At 39.1% G+C, this 23,147-nt stretch overlaps 1 long non-coding RNA gene across 2 annotated transcripts in view; it reads right to left on the bottom strand.

Moving 5' to 3' along the window:
* Positions 1-23,147, bottom strand: part of LOC140690472 (uncharacterized) — a 131,023-nt gene that overhangs the window by 100,621 nt on the left and 7,255 nt on the right. For both annotated transcript variants that reach the window (XR_012065773.1, XR_012065772.1), the window contains exon 2: positions 18,066-18,210. This is a non-coding gene — a long non-coding RNA (uncharacterized lncRNA). The remainder of the gene's footprint in view (positions 1-18,065; positions 18,211-23,147) is intronic.

Genomic DNA, 23,147 nt, shown 5'->3' with positions numbered 1-23,147 from the left:
TTTTTTTTTATTCCCTGTGTTTTGAATAATTCTCCTTGGAGATTTTTGGACTTCATAAACATCGAGTTTGGCTGTCCACAGCCATGAACTAGCAGCAAATGCTAATAGCTCCCTGGTGCACAGTTCTTCCCTGGGTCCTTTAAATGCAAATCATGCAGCAAGCCTTAACATTATTAATAATAATACATTACTCCTCAATGTTACAGTCTCACGCATCATTTTATTTCATCAGTAATCAGTTGAGAGGGATGCTGAATGACTGGCTTCACAATGCACGGTGAGTGGCAGAGTTAAAGAGAACCCAGCTCACAGTCCAGTGCTCCTTCCCGTGCATCTTCACGCCATCCCAGTCACTCCTGAGACCACTGCCTCATTAGCACCTGCCCTGAATTCCCTCATCAGCCCCCACCCCCTACCCTGTGTTATTTTTTTCATAGTATTTTCTTCCCTTGCTCAAAATGATAGTATTTATTTATTTACTCATTGTTTTTCTGTCTCCTACTATTTTATAAACTCTACCTTTTACAAAGCAGGTAATTTTGCCTATTTTAATCACACTATGCCCCTAATGCCTATAACTGTGCTAGGAACTTAGCAGACTATTGACTGATATTTGTTGGATGGAAGGCTGGATGGATAGATGGATGGATGGATGGATGGAAGGACAGATGGATGGAAGGACACACCATAGAGTCTGTGTATCATTTCTACTCTTTATCTCCTTTCCCATCTTTGTGCCTACATCACAGACACCAAAAGCCCTTACTCTGCTCCAACTGTGCTGCCTCAGATAGCACCATGAATAAGTATTTGTTGTCTGAATGAATGAACAGTCCTAGAATCGTTCTTCTCAATATCCACACTCCAACCTTAAGGAAGTCCCAGCATATTAGTGCACGAAAGCGATGAAAAAACGGACTCAGGAGTGGAAGTGACTTATCTAAATGTATTCTCCTAGTGAGCTACAATGTAAGTACTCTATCAATTTTTCTGGGAAGCAAATGACAAAGTTATTTTTATATCAACTAACAGTTCTCAGTTCTAAATGAAAGTTCTTGAACAGACAATCTGCTTGTTTTAAAGTTAATTCTTTTTTCTGATTATTATTAAAATATTCTTTGAAAAATATTAGAAAATAGAGATAAGCAAAAGAATATAAAAAACCACCTAAAACTTTCACCTGTTTTTCTGAGTGTATGTTTGCTCTAAACCACACATACTGTTATGTTTTTTGCTTTTTCCCCACTTAAAAAATATCAAGAACAGCTTTCCATGTCATTAAACATTCTTTGATAAGCTCACAGAATGGAAGCACTATAACTTATTTAACCAACTGTCAATTGTTGTTTCAAATTTAACTTTGGGTTCTTTGCCACTTTTCACCACTATGAACAGTGCTTTGATTAACATCTTTGCAACTGAATGTTTGAAAATCCGTGATTGTTTCCCTGTATAAATCCCTTGAAGCAGATTTTCAAGAGGTATGAAAAATGTTTGTAAGAGAAGTCTTTTTCAAAGCCAGTCAGAACTGTTCAAGCAGAAGTTCAATGACCAAATTTCTAAACCTTTATTTCCCTCAGAAAAGTTTAAAAGGCTTACAAAAGGCAAAAGGGTTAGGAGAAATGCAAGCATAATCAATGACTCTTCAACAGAGAAATAATTCCTATTTAAATACTATCCTAAGGTAAAGAAATTAACTATCGTTGTGTGCTACTTAATTCAGCTATTATATCTCTTGTTTAGGAGCTGGGAGAACTTCACACATCAAGAGAGAAAGTTCATCCAGTCACATCCTCATTGCTGATCAAACAAGAAGCACCCAGAACTATGTGGGAGAGATGGCCCCTCAATACGACGACAGATAGCTCTTTTCCTTATTCTGAGAGCATGTTTATTGCTTACTTAATCCTACCAGCCCAATACTGCTTCCACTTCACATTAAGTCCAAAAGTCAAAATGAAGAGGTTGAAGTAAACAATCTACCTTGAGGCTACACACAAATCCTGCAGACCAGTTGTTCTGTTGAACTTTTTAAAATCAATATCTTCACTTCTACAGGAGAGAAGTGACTTTAAGCAAATTCAAAATTTGGACATACCGATTTTCAAACCAGATGTATTAAGGGCAGCCAAGGAAACAACTACAAAGTTCCCTATTCCTTATCGATATCCCCCTTTAGTAAATCTGTATTTGCACCCCAAAAAAATTAGTAAATATATTCATCACTGTGGGTCTTACAGCCTCTGTCACAACTACTAACTCTGCCATTGTAGCACAAAAGCAGCTGGAGATGACCCATAAATGAGTGAGTACACCTGTGTTCGAATAAAACTTTATTTACAAAACAGGCAACAGCCAGATCTGGCCTGCGGGGCTATGGTTTGTCAAGCCTTGCCTTAAGTAACATCCTCCTTTCTGTATGTAAACTAGTTCATCTGACAGTCTCTACTGTATTAGTTTCCTGAGGTTGTCATAATCCAGTACCACAAACTTGGTGGCTTAAAGCAACAGAAATTCATTCCATCATAGTTCTGGAGGCTACAAGTCTGAATTCAAGGTATCAGCAAGGTTAATTCCTTCTGGAAGTTCTGATGGAGAATCGTTTGATGTCTCTCTCCTTGTGTCTGGGGCTGCCAGCAACCCTTGGCACTCCTTGGCTTTTGGCTACATAACTCTAATCTGCCACCTTGTTCACATGGCCTTCTCTGTGTGTCTGATGTCCCCCATCTCTTTTCTTATAAGGACTTGCCTTATAAGAAATTTGGAGCCCACCCTAATCCAGGATGATCTCATCTCAAGATCCTTACTTTATTATATCTGCAAAGACCCTTACTACAAATAAGGTCACATTCCAGGTAAACATACTTTTGGGGGCCACAATTCAACCCACTACATCCATTTACAATATTACTCCCTCTACCAAGTACTTTAAGGACCCACACAGAAGAGTCCATGGAACACAATGCAGTGATGCACAGACTCAGATGTGCTCCAGGTGCCATTATTCCCCTTCAGAGTTAACCAAGCTATACTGCAAAAGCTCAACAGCATTATTGGGTGGTGGAAGTTATGTCCTCAAGTTATAATTTATAAAGCTCTCTGGTATCTACAGATAATAAATGGATATGCTTCCAACAGTGGATTCAGACATAAACCAAACATCACCACCAAAATCATCTAAAAACACTGCTAGTACACAAGAACTCATTTCCCACACCAGGGAGATGCTCAGTGCCAGAGGCACTGGTCTTGCATAAGTGAGTTTTCTGACTGGGGTACATGCAGGACATTGAAAGAAAAAAACGAGTATGGAGAAAATATGAAAGTTGAACAAAGTATGACACAAAGTGGTAAGTTCAGAAGAAATGTCTAAGATGTTTTTTCAACACTTAAAGATCAATTTAAAACTCATTCTCATCTTGCAGCAGATTTCACAGACATACAGATATAGATCCGAAAAACTTTACTCACAAACACTAATACTTCTGATTTAGTTTCCAGAAACCTTTGTGATCTAATCCGCAAACAAAGCCTGTTGGGAACTAAGGTGGAAATTTAGTTGGAGATATTTTTCTCAGAAATGCAACACACTGAAACTATCTTTAATGAAGTGTAGAAGACATAAAGGACGGTCATTGAGTGACTTAAAGGAGAAAAAAGTCAAAGAGTTAAATAGAAAATCAGAAACTGAAATGGTCACAGAGATTTGTTTTGTCCAGTTTGGAAGCATTACACTCTTGAAAATGGAACGTATACAAGAAAGTTTTCTGCATTAAAGTATGTCAAGACCAGAATGACTACTTGGAGCCTTCATCCTTAGGAGATAAAATTGCATGGAATGTGGAGGCTTAAATGGCCTAAATGGTTTTTCCCATTGGTAGCTAAGGGTTCCCAGATGGGAGACATCCCCCACCCCCAAGATGTCCTAGACCAGGAAATGATCCACTGGTGCCAGGGAACACAACATGATCTGTCCATTCTCACTCTCTGGATCCAGCCTTAACTAAGAGAGGGCATTTCCCATGTGATGAATCCAGCCAATGCTAGAGCAGAGAGAACAGATGGTGGAAGAGGTAAGCTCAAGGAGTCTCTGATATAAAAGGAAGAGGGTTGGGTTGATCCGGACACTAGCTAAAGAAGGGAATAATGAACTACCTACCAGGGACAAGGGACCAGAGAACTGTCATTCTCTTTAACCTTTGTAATCCCCTAAGTTTCTTTTGCTGAATATCTTGACTGTTCCCCTGTTGTGGGTAGAGTTAACTGTCTGACAGCCCCTTTGATGGTCCCAACATTCTGCTTCAGGCAAGCTCCTCATTTCTTTTCTCTCTAACTGCACTGATGTCGTCACATATTAACTCCCCAGAGTCCCCCTCCCACTCAGCTCCCAGCTTCATGTCCTCATCTGCCCCTGGCTGAGTGCAGTAATGCCAACTCCAGATTTCACTTTGTTTTGTAACCAGGGACTGTCCTTGAGACGCACAAACGATAATAATCACAGGCTGTGATGGTGCCCCCAAGCCAGGACCTTGGGACATGATTCGGCAAGCCCCCAGCACCCCAAGACCCAGCCCATGTAAGTACAGAATTATCAGAATAACCCCGCAAGCTAGAACTAGGAGTCTGGCCTCCTCTGCTGCCAGTTTGGGGACTCACAGAAGAAGCTGAAGGGATGAAATAGGTGGCAGCATTGCAATGAAAAAAGAAAAGCAGACTTAGTCCCTGTGGGGAGGGAGAAAGTGGCCGTGGGAAGAGAGGCAGGAAGCTGAGGTGGGCAGAGTCCCAGCAGCCTCATAAGAAAACGGCATCTTCAGAAACCTCTCCATGACTTTTGCATCCCCAGGGGTGTCTGAGACAGTCAAGCCATGCTGTTAAACCACTGAGATTTGGGGATTAACGTATTACCAAAATATACCCTAGATTAATATAATACCTTAGACTTTAAACTTTCAAACACAGGTTTCACCAAAAGACGGTGTGCATATAGAAGTTAGTCCAGTTTAATCTCTTGGTGTCCAGCTATAGATCCTCCTCCCCACAGACAGGCTTGCATCCCCCATTCCCATGTCCTCGTCTGACATGAGATTGCTCTCCCTCCTCCTCTGCCCTCAAGTCCCCACCACTGATGGCATTCCTTGTATTCGCTACTTCTTTGACCTTTAGCTCATCCTGCTTTGTGTTTTATGCTTTGCATCTTGTAACCCAGCTAATACAAGCTCCTTGAGGACAAGAACCATGTCCCATACCTCTTCACGTCCTTTACTCTGACCCCTTCACAAGGGGTCCTGGGTGAGTGTTTCTTAATTGCACAGTTGCTCAGACTTCACCTGTGGCTCTTCTTACAGTTGCATCTATAAAGTTCTTGCAGCAGCTAGTTCCACTGCCTTGGCAGTGTCATCTCTACCAACAGAAATGCCTCATTCGGTTTCAGAGATAGGAAGACAGAGCGGCTCAGTGTGTGTGGTCTTGGAACTGAACAGCCTCACGTAGGAGAGTTTACCCCTCTGTGGCCCCACCCAGCCAGAACGTTCTGTCGTGGTTAATGTTCTTCTTCTAAAGTAAACAGCCCTGAGGAGTCAGCTCGCACTACTTAATTTCAACGCGAAGCTCTCTGGAGAGTAGAGATAGTTTTCATGACTCGATATATTCAGGAATCCCTTTGGATATCTGATGGCAGCATTTCCCTCATACCCCTGCCTGGAAGGAAAGACACCAGCATATGAACTCACAATGGCTGTCCCTGCGTGGTGAAATTTTGGTGTCTTTCTGTAATTTTCTAAATTTTCTCCAATGAACATTTATTTTTGTTATCAGGAAAAAAAATGTTTACTTTGTTTCTTTCCCCTCCCACCCAGAAAACCCAATGATTCCATCCTGAACACAATTTAAAATTCTAAAATTTCCTCAGGGGATACTGAGGCCTTGCCTGGGGCGCAGCCCTCCCCGGAAGTGACCACCCTGGCCCGATGAAGCACCAGGACCCCAGAGGGAGGTGTCTGTACCCAGCAGCTGAAATGTTCAACCAAACAACAGATGCTAAACAGGAAAAATCAACGGGCCCAAGACTTTCATAGCCACACACAGGAATATCAGTCTCCACAGAGAGTTGTCCCAAATAGCTCACTTCGACTGGATGCCAGTGGTGCCCCAACAATACTACACAGTGCCCCTTGTGGGGAGCCTGCACAGCAGGAGCCCACAGCCCCATGAACCAGGACTAATGGCACTTTAAGACCTGGCTCAAAGTGGGGAGCGGGGAGGAAAATGTCTCAGTCAAAGCAACCCCAGCATACGTCCTTCCCTCCATCTAGAAACAGGATGCCAGGGGACACTACTTTCTAGGTGAATGGCTTCTTAGATCGACAACCAGAGGACATAAAGTGGCCTACATGGCTTCTCTATGCCCACCCTTGTGCTGTACGTCACTTTCAGACTCCTCCAACCAAAAGGCAACTGCTTAGATTTGAAACAACCATCGTTATACTGTAATTAGTAATTAATGTGTCAGCATTCCAATAGCAACCATGAAAATACAATGGGGTCTACTGAAAATTAAAACCAAAAAAGGCTTTCTAAAAAATTAAAGCAAAGTAGATTTAAAGGAAATATATCACTTGGTAAGTTTGGTCACTGAAGCTAATTCTAATTCCTCCTGATAGATGGAAAGGTAACAGTGGGGTAATATCTTGCCTTTAAGAAAGAAATTTGCATCTTACTGTGGAGCTCCCAGAGCCTAACCGGGGGTCCACCAAGTGACCAACTGTCCCAGTTTGCATGGGAGTGTCCTCAATTTTAGCACTGAGAAGTCCTGAGTTCTGGGAAACAATTGTTCTCCCTAAAAGGAATTCAAGAGGTCCATGAATCTGGATGCAAAACAAATTACACCTTTATTTTGACTAACCTCTGACTGAAATTAATAAAGTGCTTTTAATTATGAAAACAGGCAACAAATCGCAGTGATATTAGCAATATCTGTGACTGTTACCAATAGGAATCCCAGATATTTTCCTATATTAAATTGCAGCAGATATCTTAAAATAGCATATATTCATCACTACTTCAAAATAAATAGCTATTAAAGCCACTGCTAAATCTCATTTAATGCATTTGTTTAAGAAAAACATTATTTTACCAAAATATTGTTTTACTATTTTGATAGTTATATGCAACATAACTACTGCATTTCTTAAATTATGAGACATGCATGGTCTATAGATTTCACTAGACTTCCAAAGAGATTCAATAGCACAAAAAAAGGTTAAGAACTGAAGCAGCGCCATGCAGAACCTAAGAATCTAACTCTAGTACTAGAATTTACAGAACAATGTACCAGGGAGTATGCTGAAGGCTTTTAAAACAGCATCTCATTTTATCCCCTCTACCATCCTCTCAAGCGGTTACCATCCTCCAGAGGTCCTGCTGATGAAGTCCATCCACTTAACCTCTAGAAAATCCAAACTTCCCCGGGGCAGACCTGGAACTAGGTCTCCACTCCTGATTCTTAACAAAGGATGCACCCATTGGACATGTTTGGGAACAAAGAGGTCCTATTTAGCAGCATATACTTGAGAAGGCTGCCTCCTGCTCTGACCATCTAAGAGGCTAGATTTATCTATAAATACATTCATTTATTTATTTAAATCCCACTCCCTTCCCAGGACCCTAGGGAGGCTCATTAACTTTGGGAGCATTTTTTCAGTCACCTTCAAAATATTTCCTAGTTTCTATCACTTTTAAACACAAATGTATGGTACTCCTTGTATTCTTTCCAGGAATGGATTCTAATGAGATGTCTCTTTTAATAAATTGAATTCCATCAACATGACATTATGATTGTTCAGAATGGCCAGAACCCTAATCACTTAGAACCTTCTTCTCAGTCCCTTCAAAGCTTTGGCAGCACAGAGGAGACCCTAATAGCTTATCATCTCTATGAGTTTTATAAATACAGGTTGATCTGCAGCCTCCAAAGAATGAAAAAAAAAAGGTGACTGTTGTAAAGGAGACTCATTATTTTCATATTATCAGAGCAAGGGAAAGCAGGATCCATTTTTCATCCTATTGAGAATTAGCTTCATTTCAACAATAGTTTTTAACCTAGAAATGTCCATGGCGCACTACTAGAAAGTCTTCATTATCCCACAGGCAGGAAAGGCAACCGCCCATTGACTGGGAGGACTGGAGGCCTTTCTAAATAGACACCTCTCCCACTGACCTGCATGTGGTGGTGCTGACAGATTCGGACACATTATCAGACCAAACGGAAGCCAGGAGATCACACGTAAGATGCAGCTCCCAGGTCCAGACTGCTGCTACACCGAGGCTGTCACCTCACAAGGTCTTTGACATTTTAGAGGCTGTTACTGATAGGACAATTATTCATCCCCGTGTGCCCAGGACAGGAGCAGTTTAACACTCTTCTCCCGGATCATCAGTAAGAGAGCTTCACTCCCTCAGGAATGCCGTGATGGGGACGATGTATAAGATCATGCTACTTCCTGATCACCTGTTCTAGCCACTTCTTTTCATAGAGGAAGAAACGAAAACCCAGGTAGGTGAGGTGACTGAGGCAAGCTCAGTTGCTGGCACCAACTTCCCTCTCCCGAGCTATCCTTCCAGGCCTGTGTTCCATTCATCATCATATCTCCATTCATCAGGATGGTCATGATTACAGACACTTCGCTAATACTACTGGATTTTTCCATATCTATAGGCTGGGATTTTTCTTTTTTCCTATTGAAGTATAATTTACATGTAATAAAGTACACAAATATTAAGTGTCCAGTTCCATGACTTTTGACACCCAAAACAACATATAAAATATTCCAATCAATCCTGAAATTTCCGCTTATCACCTTTCAGTGAATTGTCCCACCCCAGAGGTGAACACAATCTGATTTCCATCCCCATAGATTATTTTCCCTTTTCTTAAACTCCTATAAAAGGAATTATACAGCTTATAGCTCAAGAATGGGGAGAGGAAGAGTGATCATTTTAAATACACCCAGCCAGAGCCTTACCCATAACAAAGGTCCACTCTCTGGGAGAAAGATTTTGCCAGAGCCTTACACCAGCTGAAAGAGGGGAATCCTCCCACTCAGTCCCCCTGCAGCCTTTCTGCCTCACCTAAGAGGGAAAATGCAATCAACAGGGGTCAAAGCTTCAAGAAAATGCTGAGCCCAGGGAAGGGAGCCAGGGGCTGGAGGGAAAAAGGAAGACCGCTGAAGAAACACCTGTGGAGGTCACAGCCCTGGGCCACGGGCCACTAAAAGACTGAGATTTAGATTAAAGACTGTTCCACCTCCTTCTATGTCACCACCACACCAAGGGGACAGCACCAGCGGCTTATAGCTGAAGGAGCTGCAAGATGCAGACTCTCGCTGGAGGAGTATTTAGGGATGACCAAAGTCAAGAGGACACAAAAACAAGGGAACTAGGAGAAGCTGAATCCTCTGGCACCCAGCACTGTGGCAAATACTAAACATAGCCCAAGTCTTAGACAGTTAACATAAATCCTTACATAAAGGACTACTTAGACTTTAGGTCCTAGTACCTAAAACAATATGCCTGGCTTTCAAGAATAAACTGCGTGGAAACCAAAGTGAAAAAAGAAACAAAACCTGAATAAACAATCATCAGAACCAGCCTCAGACGTGACACAGATGTTGAAGTGTCAGACAGGAAGTTTTCAGTAACTATGATGATTCTGTTAAGGACTCACTCTTCTTAAGGAAAAGAAAACAACATGCAAGAACAAATGGGTAACGGGTAGAGATGGAAACTCTAAGAAGGAATCAAAAGGAAATGCTAGAAATCAAAACACTGTTATGGAAATGAAGAATGCTTTGATGAGTTCATCAATAGACAGGTCATGGCCCAGGAAACAATCAGTGAGCTTGAAGATAGGTCAATACAAAGACAAAAATATGAAAAAAGAATAACAGAACATCCAAGAACTGCGGGACAACATCAAAAGGTGCAACATATGCCTAATTAGAACCAGAAGAAGAAAGAGAAAATGGGAGAAGAAATACTTGAAATAATAAAGTCTAAGAATTTTCCAAAATTAACAACACCAAAGCATAAATCCAGGAAGCTCAGAGTCACTGATTTATTTAATCTATTTTTTCTGTCAATTGCCGAGAGGGCATAAAATTACCAACTATAATGGTAGTTTTGTCTATTTCTCCCTTCAGAAAGATCAATTTTGTGTCACAATGTTGAAGTTCTCTTATTAGGGATGTGCACATTGAGAAATATTAAGTCTTCTTGATGAATTGCCCCCTTCATTGTTATAATACATCCTTCTTTATCTCTGGTAAGACTCGCCTTGAAGTCACTTTTTCCAATATTATGCTATGCTGACTTTCCTATGCTTAGAATGTGGATGATATATGTTTTTCCATCCTTCTACTTTTGATCTCTTTGTGTCTTTATATTTAAAATGTGTTTCATGTAAATAGCACAGAGACTCTGTGTGTGTGTGTGTGTGTGTGTGTGTGTGTGTGTGTGTGTGTGTGTGTGTGTTATCCAGTCTGACAACCACCACCTTTTATGTGGGGTATTCAGATAATTTACATTTCATGTAATCATATATGCCTTCATTTAATATCTTCATCTTGGTATTTGTTCTCTCTTTGTCTCTTCTGTTCTTTGTTTCTGTTCCTCCTAACCGACTTCCAGTTAATCACGTGTATTTAGTAATCCATTTTTTATCCCCTACTGTCTTTTTAGAGGTACTCTTTAGTACTATATTTTTAGCTGTTGCCCTAGAAATTGTAATATATGTCTATAACTTATCAAGGTCTAATTTCAAAGAATATTAATATAGCTCCAATAACGCTGTAAGAAACTTAAACCAGTATTATGCAGTTTTTCTCTTTCTTAACCTTTGTGCACTTGTTCCTATGTATTTCACTTTGACACGTTGTAATCACCCCAGAATGCCCTGTTATTGTTATTATTCTTGCCTTCAACAGTCCATATTCTTTTAAAGAAATGCAAATACACACACAAATACATATAGTTGTGTCTACCTAGTTAATTATTTTTAAAAGGTATTCTATATTTATCCAGAAAATTACCATTTCTGGTGATCTTCAATCTTCTTGAAGATCCAGGAGTCCGCTTGGTGTCACTTCCCTTTAGCCTGAAGCACTTCCTTTGGCGTTTCTTGTAGTGTAGATCTACTAAAGATTAACTCTCTCAGCTCTGGTCTGTCTGAAAATGTCTATTTTACCTTAATTTTTGGAGAATATTGTCACTAGATAAAGGATTCTGGTTGTACACTTTGGGTTTTACCTTTCAGCTCTGAAAGGCTACTTTTTCACTGCGTTCTGTAACCCACTGTTTCTGACAAGCAGTCTCTTTTCCTGTTGTTTTCACCTGTGTATAATATATTGTTTTCTCTGACTGCTTTTAAGATTATTTACTTTTGTTTTCCAGCAGCTTAACTAACATGTGCCTAGGGGTGGTTTTCTTTGAAGTTTTTGGTGATTCTTGGATCTGTGGGTTTGTGTCTTTTATCAATTTCAGAAAATTCTTGGCCATTATTTCTTCACATATTTCATCTGTCCCATTCTCTCTGTCCTCTCCTTCTGTTATTAATTACACAGGTAACAGAGCGATTTTTTGACAGGATCTATGAACTTTTCTATTTTCTATTCTGTTGTTTAAGCCACTCAGTGGTACTTTGCTATGGCAGCCCTAGGAAACTAATACAGTGTACTAACCCCATGAACTCAGTGAAGCCCATTATAGAGCTCCTACATGTGGACATAGACCTGATCTGTGGCAGGGGCTCCTCAAGATACCAATTGGTCACACCAACCCACATGTGGCCACCAGAAGTTCACTGAAGGCAAAAGATCTGAACAGACACCTCACCAGAGAAGACATACAGATGGCAACCAAGCACATGAAAGGATGCTCAACATCACTAATTATCACTGAGAGAAATCATCATCATCATTTAGAGAAGTGCACATTAAAACACAATAAAATGCCACTACATCCTCATTCATTAAATGGCTAAAATTAAAAGGACTGACTCTACCAAGTGTTGATGAAGACATAGAAAAACTGGTACTCAGAGACACTGTTAGTGGGAATGCAAAATGGCACAGCTACCTTGGGAAATGGCCTGGCAGTTTCTTTAAAAAGCTAAAACATACGTCTGTTCTGTGATTCAGCCATTCTGATCCTTGGTATTTACCCAAGAAAAGAAAGCATATGACCATACAAAGGATTTTGTACAAATACTCACATCAACTCGATTTGTAGCAGCCAAATACTAGAAATAACCAAAATGTCCATCAGCAGATGAATGTATAAAAAACTGCTATAGCCATATAATGTAATACTACCCCACAATAAAGAGGAATGAACTATTGACACACTCAACAATATAGGTAAACCTCAAAAAAATATAATTAAACTAAAAGAGTTCATACTGCTTATTTCCATTCACATAAAATTCTTGAAAATACAAACTAATCTCACATGGACAAAAAGAAGATCACTGGTTGCCTGGGGATGGACGTGGCCGGGAGTGGGGAGAGAGAAGGAAGGATTACAAAGGAGACATGAAGAAACTTCTGGAAGTAGTGTGCTCATTATTTTGATTTTGGTGATAGTTTCCTGGGTATATAATAGGGTCAAAACATATCAAATTTTATGCTTTAAATTTTGAAATGTGTCTATTTAGGTCTAAAACACTTAATTTTTAAGAATTATCTAAAGCTAAGCTATCTTCTTATACCTGCCTCTAGCTCCCTCCCACTGCCCTGTTCTTCCCTCCTAGAAATAGATCATTACTTCTGAATTGTATTTCCTTTAAGTTTCTTCCTGTCCCCAGCTCTCCAAGGTTTTTTTAAGTGTGATAAAACACACATAACATAAAATTAACCATTTTATTCATTTGTAAGTACACATTTTGGTGGCATTAAGTATATTCACATTGGTTGTGCAACTATCACCACCATCCATCTCCAGAACGTTTTCATCTTCCCAAAATGAAACTCTGTATCCATTAAGCAACAAGTTCCCATTTTCCTTCCCCCTCCGCCCCTGACAGCCACCATTCTACTTTCTGAATATGAATTTGACTCCTCTATATAATTCATGCAAGCAGAATCCCTCATATGTGTCCTTTTGTGACTAGCTTGTTTTACTAGCATAATGTCCTCAAGGTTCATCCACATTGCAGCATGTATCAGAATTCCCTTCATTTTTAAGGCTGAATAATTTTCATTGTATGTGAATACCACAATTTGTTAATCTATTCATCAGTCCACGGACACTTGGGTTGCTATTGTGTCTGATGAATTCGTTTTTTCTATTGATGTATAATTGATTTACAATATTATATTAGTTTCAAGCAAACAACATAGTAATTCAATACTGTATAGATTATATTCCATTTAAAATTATTATAAAATATTGGGTATATTCCTGTGCTATACAATATATCTTTGTAACTTATTTATTCATACATAGTAATTTGTACCTCTTGTTCTTTCCCTGCTATAGTCTACATTGTTGCCTCCATAGTGGAGATTTACAAAATTGAGACACATAACATCATAAGTTAGTCCATTTTCTCACAATCTAGTAAATAATTTTAACTTAGTTCCATTAAAAGTTCCAACCAGAATTTGGGAATAGAAGGCAGAGAACCAGCAAAAAACCACTTAAGTTCACAAAATGACTATTCACTTCAGCCTAAAAAACAAATAGTTATGCAAAAACAAAAACAAAAAAAAACATTAAAAAAACAATTAGTAATGAATGATAGCTCTGGCAGATATTAAAACGTATAGAAAGCTGCCATAATTAAAAGTGTATTATTAGTGAGTGAGTAGAAAAGTAAATATATTCCGTTCTAAAATGAAATTCTGAGAGCAGATCCAAGAATTCAGTATATAATTATAATAACATTTTAAACCAGTGATTAAATAAATGGTATTGGAAAAACAAAGCCCCAGCACCTGGGAAGGAACAGTTAAGAAAGTCAAAGTCACAGTCATTCAGGTTCCCAGATAGGAAGATGTACGGCAGTAGCTGTTTTTAACAAAATCTTTTGTGTTCTCCTCCCATATATTTATATTTATCTTTTGTTTCATTTACCAGGTCATTTGAATGTTTGATTTAACCAATCACCTTGGTTAAACGGTCACTTACCCAACGCAAGCAACATTTTCTACCGGCAAATTTTTAAGAATTGGGATTTCTTTCTTATTACTGCAGTGGAAAAGCCTGAGGACTAGTCTTCAGATAGTTCCAAGGTTAGACTATTATTTATAAGTGTTCGGTGAACAGGAATTAAGTCCCTTCCATGGGCCAAGCTTTGTGCTCAGTGCTGCCGACACAGCAGTGAGTAAAGCTTAGCTCTATCTTCAAAATGCTGTTCAAGTCTCAGTAAGCCAACAGACTGTCTGCAACACACATCATCTCGTTGCTTATTGTATGGTTATGATTGGGCATAGATATAGGAGTATACTGTGTAAAAATAAGAAATATCAGGTAAAAGCATGAAACACCAGAAAAATCATCCAATATAGCTTTTGCTTATTAGAGCTCCGCAGAGAGATTAAGCAGGATCGTCAGATTTGATGCCCATGTCTGAGGACGCTCTGAGGATGCTCACTCCAGAAGATTTGCTGAACAAGATGGATCCTTCAGGTCCTCCCGTTCACACCACAAAGCAGGCACAGCTGGATGCTTTATCGTGGCTCTACCCTCTCCCCGAACAAATCTGACAAGCTGATCGCGTTAGGCCGTGACATACAAAATATGGCATAATTGTAGACTGTAATCATCATGATGATAGCTGACTTGATAAGGGAGGTCAAATCCCATTTTTATATCCTGAATTTCTAAAATATTGTTTCGTCAAAAAAATCAATTTCTCATTTTTCTAGCTTTAACTTGAAAAGGGTATAATTGATCAAGCCTAAATCCCTTACATCACCCAGGACTGTGTGGAAGGCTCATACCCAACAAGCCACTTGAGTTAGGGCCAGGCAAACAGCAGTTGTCCTCAGCGTCTAACACCCATGGGCCTGAACTGCTTCAAAGCAAGAACACGTTTTACATCCTTTGGTTAAGACTGTGGGGAAAACACAGGCTCATGGAATATAGATGCTCAGCTGGCTCATTTGGGTTTTGTGGTCCAATTTGTGGATGAGATATTTATAAAATCCGGTGATTACAATGCCATCTCATTAACATTCGTTAAGTCAAAACCACAAAGTGCAGGATGGGAACGCCAGTCTGAGGGGAGAGGGAGGAAGAAGATGAATAGGGAGACAGGTTTTCATATGTCAGCACAGGCAAAAAGGAAGGCCCAGAGGGAGCGGACCCCTCCCCATTTCCTCTAAGTTAGACTTCTCCTGACTTAAGGAGAGAGAAGAGAGGGAAAGGGGTAGCTTTTCCATTCGTCCAGTGTGTTCGATCCCTAAGCAAATCAAATCCAAGACAGGCCCAGTTTGCTTTCCCTACGAATTCAAATTCTCAATTCCTTGTAGGATTTAGCCAAGGAGACACCTCTTCCAGGATGTCTGTCTAGACCACATTTACTCCATGAGATGTTTGCCTGCTCAGTGAGGCTGAACTCTGTTTTCAGCATCAAGTTGCTGTTGCTGCCTTGTGACCAGTTTCTGCAGCTGCCCCTGTTGCAGGGGTGCAGAGTGGCTTCAAGGACCCTAGTGATCATACCCAGTACTCTCAATTTATAAAACTTGAGGCTCAGGAAAGTGACATGTGTCTCCAGAGATACTCTGAACATGAATCAGGATTCTCTGCACAGGGACTTACTTCCCTATTAATTTGCTGGAAGGTCTAAGTAGACAAATGCTAACTATCCAGTTGAGCCAGTATCTTTTCTTCTTTTTGGAGCACTATGATGGCCACTGTCCAGAAACTCTCTACAGAGAAATGAGAAATACACAAATAAGGTGAGCAGACACCTGTCCTGTGCTAGCTGGGGCCTGACCTGACTATTTGGTACAAAGTAAGAAGGAAGAGGGTTCACACGAGCTGGATGCACCCCAGAAGGCTGAAAGGAGGCCTTAGTAAGAAGGATTTAGGTGAGTGGAAGAGGCAGGATGGCAAACCAAACGGAGGCGTCCTGGGAAAGAGGAGGAGGGAGGAGGAGGAGAGCCCGAGCCAACCAAGGAGCAGGCGAGGAGGGCAGACGTCACGCTGACCAATCTGCACGTGGGACTTTGCATGCCAGACAGAATCTGGGGAAAGAGGCACTTCGAGGAATATAAATATGTCACCTGGATCACCCCTATAAATGGTCTTGCCCATCATTCTCACCCCCTCTGCACAAGCCTCTGGGCCTTCTTGTAATTTCTCAGGGAATTTAGGGTGACAGTCCAAGCTGGCTCAGAGATCCTGAACGCTCTCAGTACCTGCCCCCCGCCCCAGCCTGCAGGGACTCTGACATCTGAGCCACCTCCAGTTCATCCTGACCCTGTCTCCCCTCCCCGTTGACCTTCCCTTCACAGCATGTACTGCACTGGGTACTCTACTCATACCAGTCTACTTAATTCTTAGAATGAGGATTCTTAGAAACACTAAATGACATAATATTTTATGATATCTGACACATAATAAACACTCCATGTATGACTAGCATCAAATGAAAAGAAGCTTGCAAAACTACCTGGAAACTATAACATGGTACCGAAACACCAGCAACTATGATTACAACACAGCATGTTTAATATGTAATATTTTACATTTTTCAGAGGCTTGGTCTTGCCTCCTTAACAAGAACAGAGTCCCCCTCTTCCATTTCATTTAACTTCAAAGCAACTGGTGCAGTGTTCACCACTTGGCAGATGCCTAAAATCTTTTCCCTGACTTTCAAGACAGGACTCAGTAATGCCAGGCCTTGGCACCCTATGAATGTTGGAAAGTATAAATGCTTCTATAATACCCTGTCGAAGAGAGATTTCCTTCTGCATCAGACTACAAAAGGAGAGAGGCAACTACATTTCCCCAAACCACATGAAAAAGTCACCCAAAGATTTCAAATATATTTCTATTTGTCTGAATGTATTCCAACCAAGTTGTTTCTAGTCATCTGCTATTTCAGGGTACCGGTGTGTGTGTGCACCCCTTCCCCTTTATGTTTTATTAAATGAGGAATCAAGGATTACATCTATCCTGTGCTCAAAATTTTTAATGGAACCAAAATCCTCTGAGGATTATCTTAAATCCGGGTAATATTCTTAAGTGGGACCTGAATGTAGCCAAATAGCTGCAAGGTTAGAAACCCATCTATCTGTCTCCTTAAAGTGATTCCATGAATTTGGGTCCCTGGGTCACTGAACCACTTCAGTGTTGGCACATATATTATAAGGAAACGCATAGGTCAAAATTCAAAAAACACTCAAACAAATGCCAGATCAGGATGATCAATCCAACTCCGTCAATCCAATCCATTTCATTTAATCTCATCTTTAAACAGCCCTAAACTCGGTATTCCCTTCCTGTAAGTAGGGCTAACTTTTGTCCTTAACCCTCATCTCCTTCTCTTTAACTGTGTTAGTGCCCCAGTCTATGAATCAGCTTTCTTTCCGAGAGTCATCTCAAATCTTACTTCCGTCTTATGCCTTCCTAACACACACTAATTTCTAGAACCCATCCCCCTTTGTGAAACGTGGAATTTCCCCCCACCCCACCTCCATGTAAATGACCACTCCAGAGGCCAGGCGGGGAACTTTGTTCAGCACTGGCTCCTCTCCGCAGGACTAAGCCCGAGGCAGAAGCAGCCACTGGCGGTCGTGGAAACAACTACAGTAGCTCTGTAAGAATGACCACCTAACACTCTGAGTTGCACTTGGTGTTTGAAAGTCAGGTCTCTATTTTACAGAGGAAATAAACTGCAAAATTTTAACGATCATTCCCATTATAAAATGTTTCTTCACATTAATGACCTACATTGATATCACCCTGAAAGACTCATAAAATTCACTCATACTTGACTAAGTCGGGACACTGATTCCTATAAATCCCAGCAGCCGTATTTTAAGTCGGCTTTTGGACAGTACCTGAAAACATTCCTGGGGGGCTCCACTCCCACGGCTGCTCCGTGCTGGAACAGCACGAAGCATCACTGCTGAAGTCTCCATGGTGGATTTTAGGTGCCTTCTCAGCGTGACACCTCTTCTTCCACAAGGTCTTCAGTGGCTGAACCTAGAGAAATGAGAAGAGATGGAAATCTCAGACGCCATGGCAAGCCAAGGAGAGAGTACCTGCTGAACACAAAGCTCAGAAACCATCAGTCCTTCAGATCATACCATGAGGTGATCACTTCTCTGTCAAGCATATTCTGCATTAATTGTAAAATGTTTGGATGTGGACTATTTCTAGTCCTGTCCCTAACCGATAAACTGTGTGCCTTTAGACAACTGACTTAGCTTCTCTGTATCCTTATATGCCTCATTTATAAAGCGGGATAATTATATCTTCCCTCCTAAAGCAGAAAGCTAGGAAGCAGTACAACCCTCTTGTTTCCTGAATGGAGGCAGACACCTACGATAAGGAGCTTAACGGTGTAAAGCTGGTAAAGGGGGCAGGGCTAGAACGTATAACTAGGCTCAAATCTCTGCCTAGTCTTCTGATTTACACTAACAAGATCTAAAACCCTACTAAATAAGTTGGGTATTATAATCCTACCTGGCAAAAAAGATACAAATGAGACATGAACAGGTCATGTGGTCCAATGGCAGAACCTTGGTTATCACCCAGGCAGGCTAAAGTCTAAGCCAGAGCCATCCTACACCATCAAGCCAATGTGCCTTAACTTGACCTTTTCTCTGATTGAAAAAATAAATGTAAACTTCCCCCAAAATGGGTGTAGCAAATGTCCTGGAAGGCGAAATCTGAAACCTATTTCATTTGTTTCTTTTTGTATTATTTTAGTCACTCCCTTATTAGAGCTTAATTTCCTGTGATTTTTGTACTATCTTAAGATGTATTTTTTCAAAATTTTTTAATTGAAGTATAGTCAATTTACAATGCTGTGTCAACTTCTGGTGTACAGCACAGTGACTCATCCATCTATATATATGTGTATGTATATATATACACATACACATTCCTTTTCATATTCCCCTTCATTAGAGGCCACCATAAGGTACTGAATATAGTTCCCTGTGCTATACAGTAGGACCTTGTTGTCCATCTATTCTATATAGAGACTGGATATTTGTTTTTTTAATTAAAGTATGGTTGATTTACAATATTATGTTTCAAGTGTACAATAGAGTGATTCAATATTTTTATAGATTATACTCCACTTAAAGTTATTATAAAATATTGGCTATATTTCCTGTGCTATACAACATATCTTGGTAACTTACTTATTTTATACATAGTAGTCTGTACCTCTTGATCCCCTAGACTTAATTTACCTCTCCCCCAGCCCTCTTCCCACTGGTAACCACTAGTTTGTTCTCTGTATCTGTGAATCTGTTTCTAGTTTGTTTTATTTTTTTTTGATTCCACATGTAAGTGATAACGTACACTATTTGTCTTTCTCTGACTTATTAACTTATTATTTCTCTGAGTTATTAACTAAGTATAATACCTTCCAGGTCCATCCAATTTGTTGCAAATGGCAAAATTTCATTCTTTTTCATGGCTGAGTAATATTTCATTGTATATTTATACCACTTCTTTATCCATTCCTATGTTGATGGACACTTAGGTTGCTTCCATATCTCGGTTATTGCAAATAATGCTGCTATGAACACTAGGTGCATGTATCTCTTTGAATTGATGGGTTTTTTCCTTCAGATATATACACAGGAGTGGAACTGCTGGATCATATGGTAGCTCTGTTTTTAGTTTTTTGAGGAGCTTTCATACTATTTTCCATAATGGCTGCACCAGGTTACATTCCCACCAGCAGCGTACTAGGGTTGTCTTTAACTCCACATCCTCACCAACATTTGTTATTTGTTGACTTTTTGATGATAGCCATTGTGACAGGTGTAAGGTGATATCTCATTGTGCTTCTGATTTGCATTTCCCTCATGATTAGCAATGCTGAGCATCTTTTCATGTGCCTGTTGGCCATCCATATGTCTTCTTTGGAAAAATGTCTGTTCAGGTTATCTGTCCATTTTTTTAATGGGATTGCTTGGGGGGGGTTTTGATACTGAATGTATGAGCTGTTTATATAGTTTAGATATTAACTCTATTGGACATATCACTTGCAAATATTTTCTTCCATTCAGTAGGTTGTCTTTTTGTTTTGTCAGTGGCTTCTTCGCTGTGAAAAAGCTTTTAATTTAAGTACCATTTGTTCATTTTTGCTTTTGTTTCCTTCACCTGAAACAGATTCAAAAAAATATTGTTACGACTTATGTCAAAGAGTGTTATGCCTATGTTTTATTCTAGGAGTTTAATGATTTCTGGTCTTACATTTAGGTCTTTAATCCATTTTTAGTTTATTTTTGTATGTGGTGTGAGAAAATGTTCTAATTTCATTCTTTCACGTGTTGCTGTCCAGTTTTCCCAGCACCACTTATTGAAGAGACTGTCTTTTCCCCATTGGATATTCTTGCTTTCATTGTCATAGATTAGTTGGCCATAAGGGCATAGGTTTATTTCTGGGCTTTCTATTTCTGTTCCATTAATCTATGTGTTTGTTTTTGTGTCCATACCATACTGGTTTGATGACTGTAGCTTTGTAGTATAGTCTGATGTCAGGGAGCATGATAACTCCAAGTTTTGTTGTTTTTTTTTTTTCTCAAGACTTCTTTGGCTATTCAAGGTCTTTTGTGGTTCCATATAAATTTTAGGATTATTTGTTCTAGTTCTGTGAAAAATGTCATGGATATTTTGATAGAGATTACATTAAATCTGTAGATTGCTTTGAGTAGTATGGACATTTTAACAATATTAATTCTTCCAATCCATGGACACAGGATATATTTCCATTTTTTTATATTATCTTCAATTTCCTTCATCAATGTTTTATAGTTTTCAGCATATAGGTCTTTCACTTCCTTGGCTAAGTTTATTCTTAAGTATTTCATTCTTTTTGATACAATTTTAAACAGCATTGTTTTCCTGCTTTCTCTTTCTGGTAGTTCATTAATACTGTATAGAAAAGCAACAGAATCATGTCATCTGCAAATAGTGATGGTTTTACTTCTCTCCTCCTAATTTGGAAGCATTTTATTTCTTTTTCTTGTCTGGTTGCTGTGGCTAGGGCTTCCAATATTATGTTAAATAGAAGTGGCAGGAGTAAGCATCCTTGTCTTACTCCTGATTTTACAGGAAAAGCTTTCAGCTTTTCACCATCAAGTATGATATTAGCTGTGGGTTTGTCATAAATGGCCTTAATTAAGTTAAGATACAACTCCTCTGTACCAGCTTGGAAGGAAGGAAGGGCTAATATAATAAATAGACAAATCCACAATTATATTTGAAGACTTCACTACCACTGCCATAATAATTCACAGAACTAGACAAAAAATCAGCAAAGACGTATTACCCACCAACATGATCTAATCAGAATTTAACTGATAAAACACACCACCTAACAACAGCAGAATACACATTCTTTTGAAGCATCCATGGAACATATACCAACATAAACCATATTCTGAGCCATAAAGCAAACCTCAATCAATTTAAAATAACTGAAATTGTAGAGTGTGTTGTTTGTCCACAATGAAATCAAACTAGAAATCAATAACAGAGTGATAACAGAAAATCTCAGAAATCTTTTAAACTAAATAACACACTTAGAATTACTCCATCCGAAGTCTCAAAAGAAATTTTTAAATACATAGAACTGAATGAAAATGAAAACCCAGCATATCAAAACTTGTAGCATATCAAAACATCAAAACACCAGGTAAAGCAGTGCTGAAAGGAAAATTCATAGCATTAAATACTTACATTAAAAAACAGGAAAAGTTTTAAATAGTCTAAGGTCATACCTCAAGAATCTGAAAAAAAGAGCAAAATAAACCCAGAGCAAGCAGAATGAAGGAAATAAAGAGCAGAAATCAATGAAATTAAAACAGAAAAGCAACAAAGGAAATCACTGAAAAAAAGCTAGTTCTTTGAAAAAAGACCAATAAAATTGACAAGTATCTAACAGACTGAAAAAAAGAGAGAGAGAAGAAAATAGATCTGGGGTTAGGCAAAGCATTCTTAGCCCTGAAATCAAAAACATGATCCCCAAAAAGAAAACTTCATAATTGGACTTCATCAGAATTAATATTTGCTCTGTGAAAGATCCTATGAAAGAGAATGAAAAGGCAAGCACCAGACTGGGAGAATATTATTTGCAAGCCACCTATCTGACTACTATCTAGAATATAAAAAGAAACTCTTAAAACTCAACAGTGAAAGACAAACAATATAATTAGAAAGTGGCAAAAGATATAAACAGACATTTCATTGAAGTGTATATACACAAGGCAAATAAGCACATGAAAAGATCTACATCACTAGCAACTAAGGAGATGCAAATTAAAACTATAATGACAATACTTAAGCTGGTGAAGATGTAAAGAAAGTCACTCACACACTGCTAGTGGGAAAGTAAAATGGTATAGTCACTCTGGGGAAAACTTTGCAGTTTCCTAAAAAAAATGAAACATGCAACTACCAATTCAACCCAGCAACTGCCCTACTAGACATTTATCCCAGGAAATTAAGCCCAAAATTAGCAGAAAGAAGAAAATAATACCGATTAGAGCATAAGTAAATAAAGCAGAGAATAGAAAAACATTTTTTTCTGAAGTCCTTAAATTTGCTTTGTATTTTTGGCAATATCATTTCTTTTTTTTTTTTTACTCAACTATGCAAAGTGATTTATTAAAATTTCTGATATTCCTCAAATCCTAATTCTTTATTTTTTTAACATTTTTTATTGAGTTATAGTCATTTTACAATGTTGTGTCAAATTCCAGTGTAGAGCACAATTTTTCAGTTATGCATGAACATACATATATTCATTGTCACTTTTTTTTCACTGTGAGCTACCATAAGATCTTGTATATATTCCCCTGTGCTATACAGTATAATTTTGATTATAGAAAAATAGTTTTTAAATTGATGAAACTAAGAGTTGGTTTTTGAAAAGTAAAACAAAATCAACAAAC

Source organism: Vicugna pacos, chromosome 30 (genome assembly GCF_048564905.1).
Source record: "Vicugna pacos chromosome 30, VicPac4, whole genome shotgun sequence".
NCBI lineage: Eukaryota > Metazoa > Chordata > Mammalia > Artiodactyla > Camelidae > Vicugna > Vicugna pacos.
The sequence above is the reverse complement of the archived record's forward strand: the minus strand, read 5'-3'. Positions and strand labels throughout refer to the sequence as shown.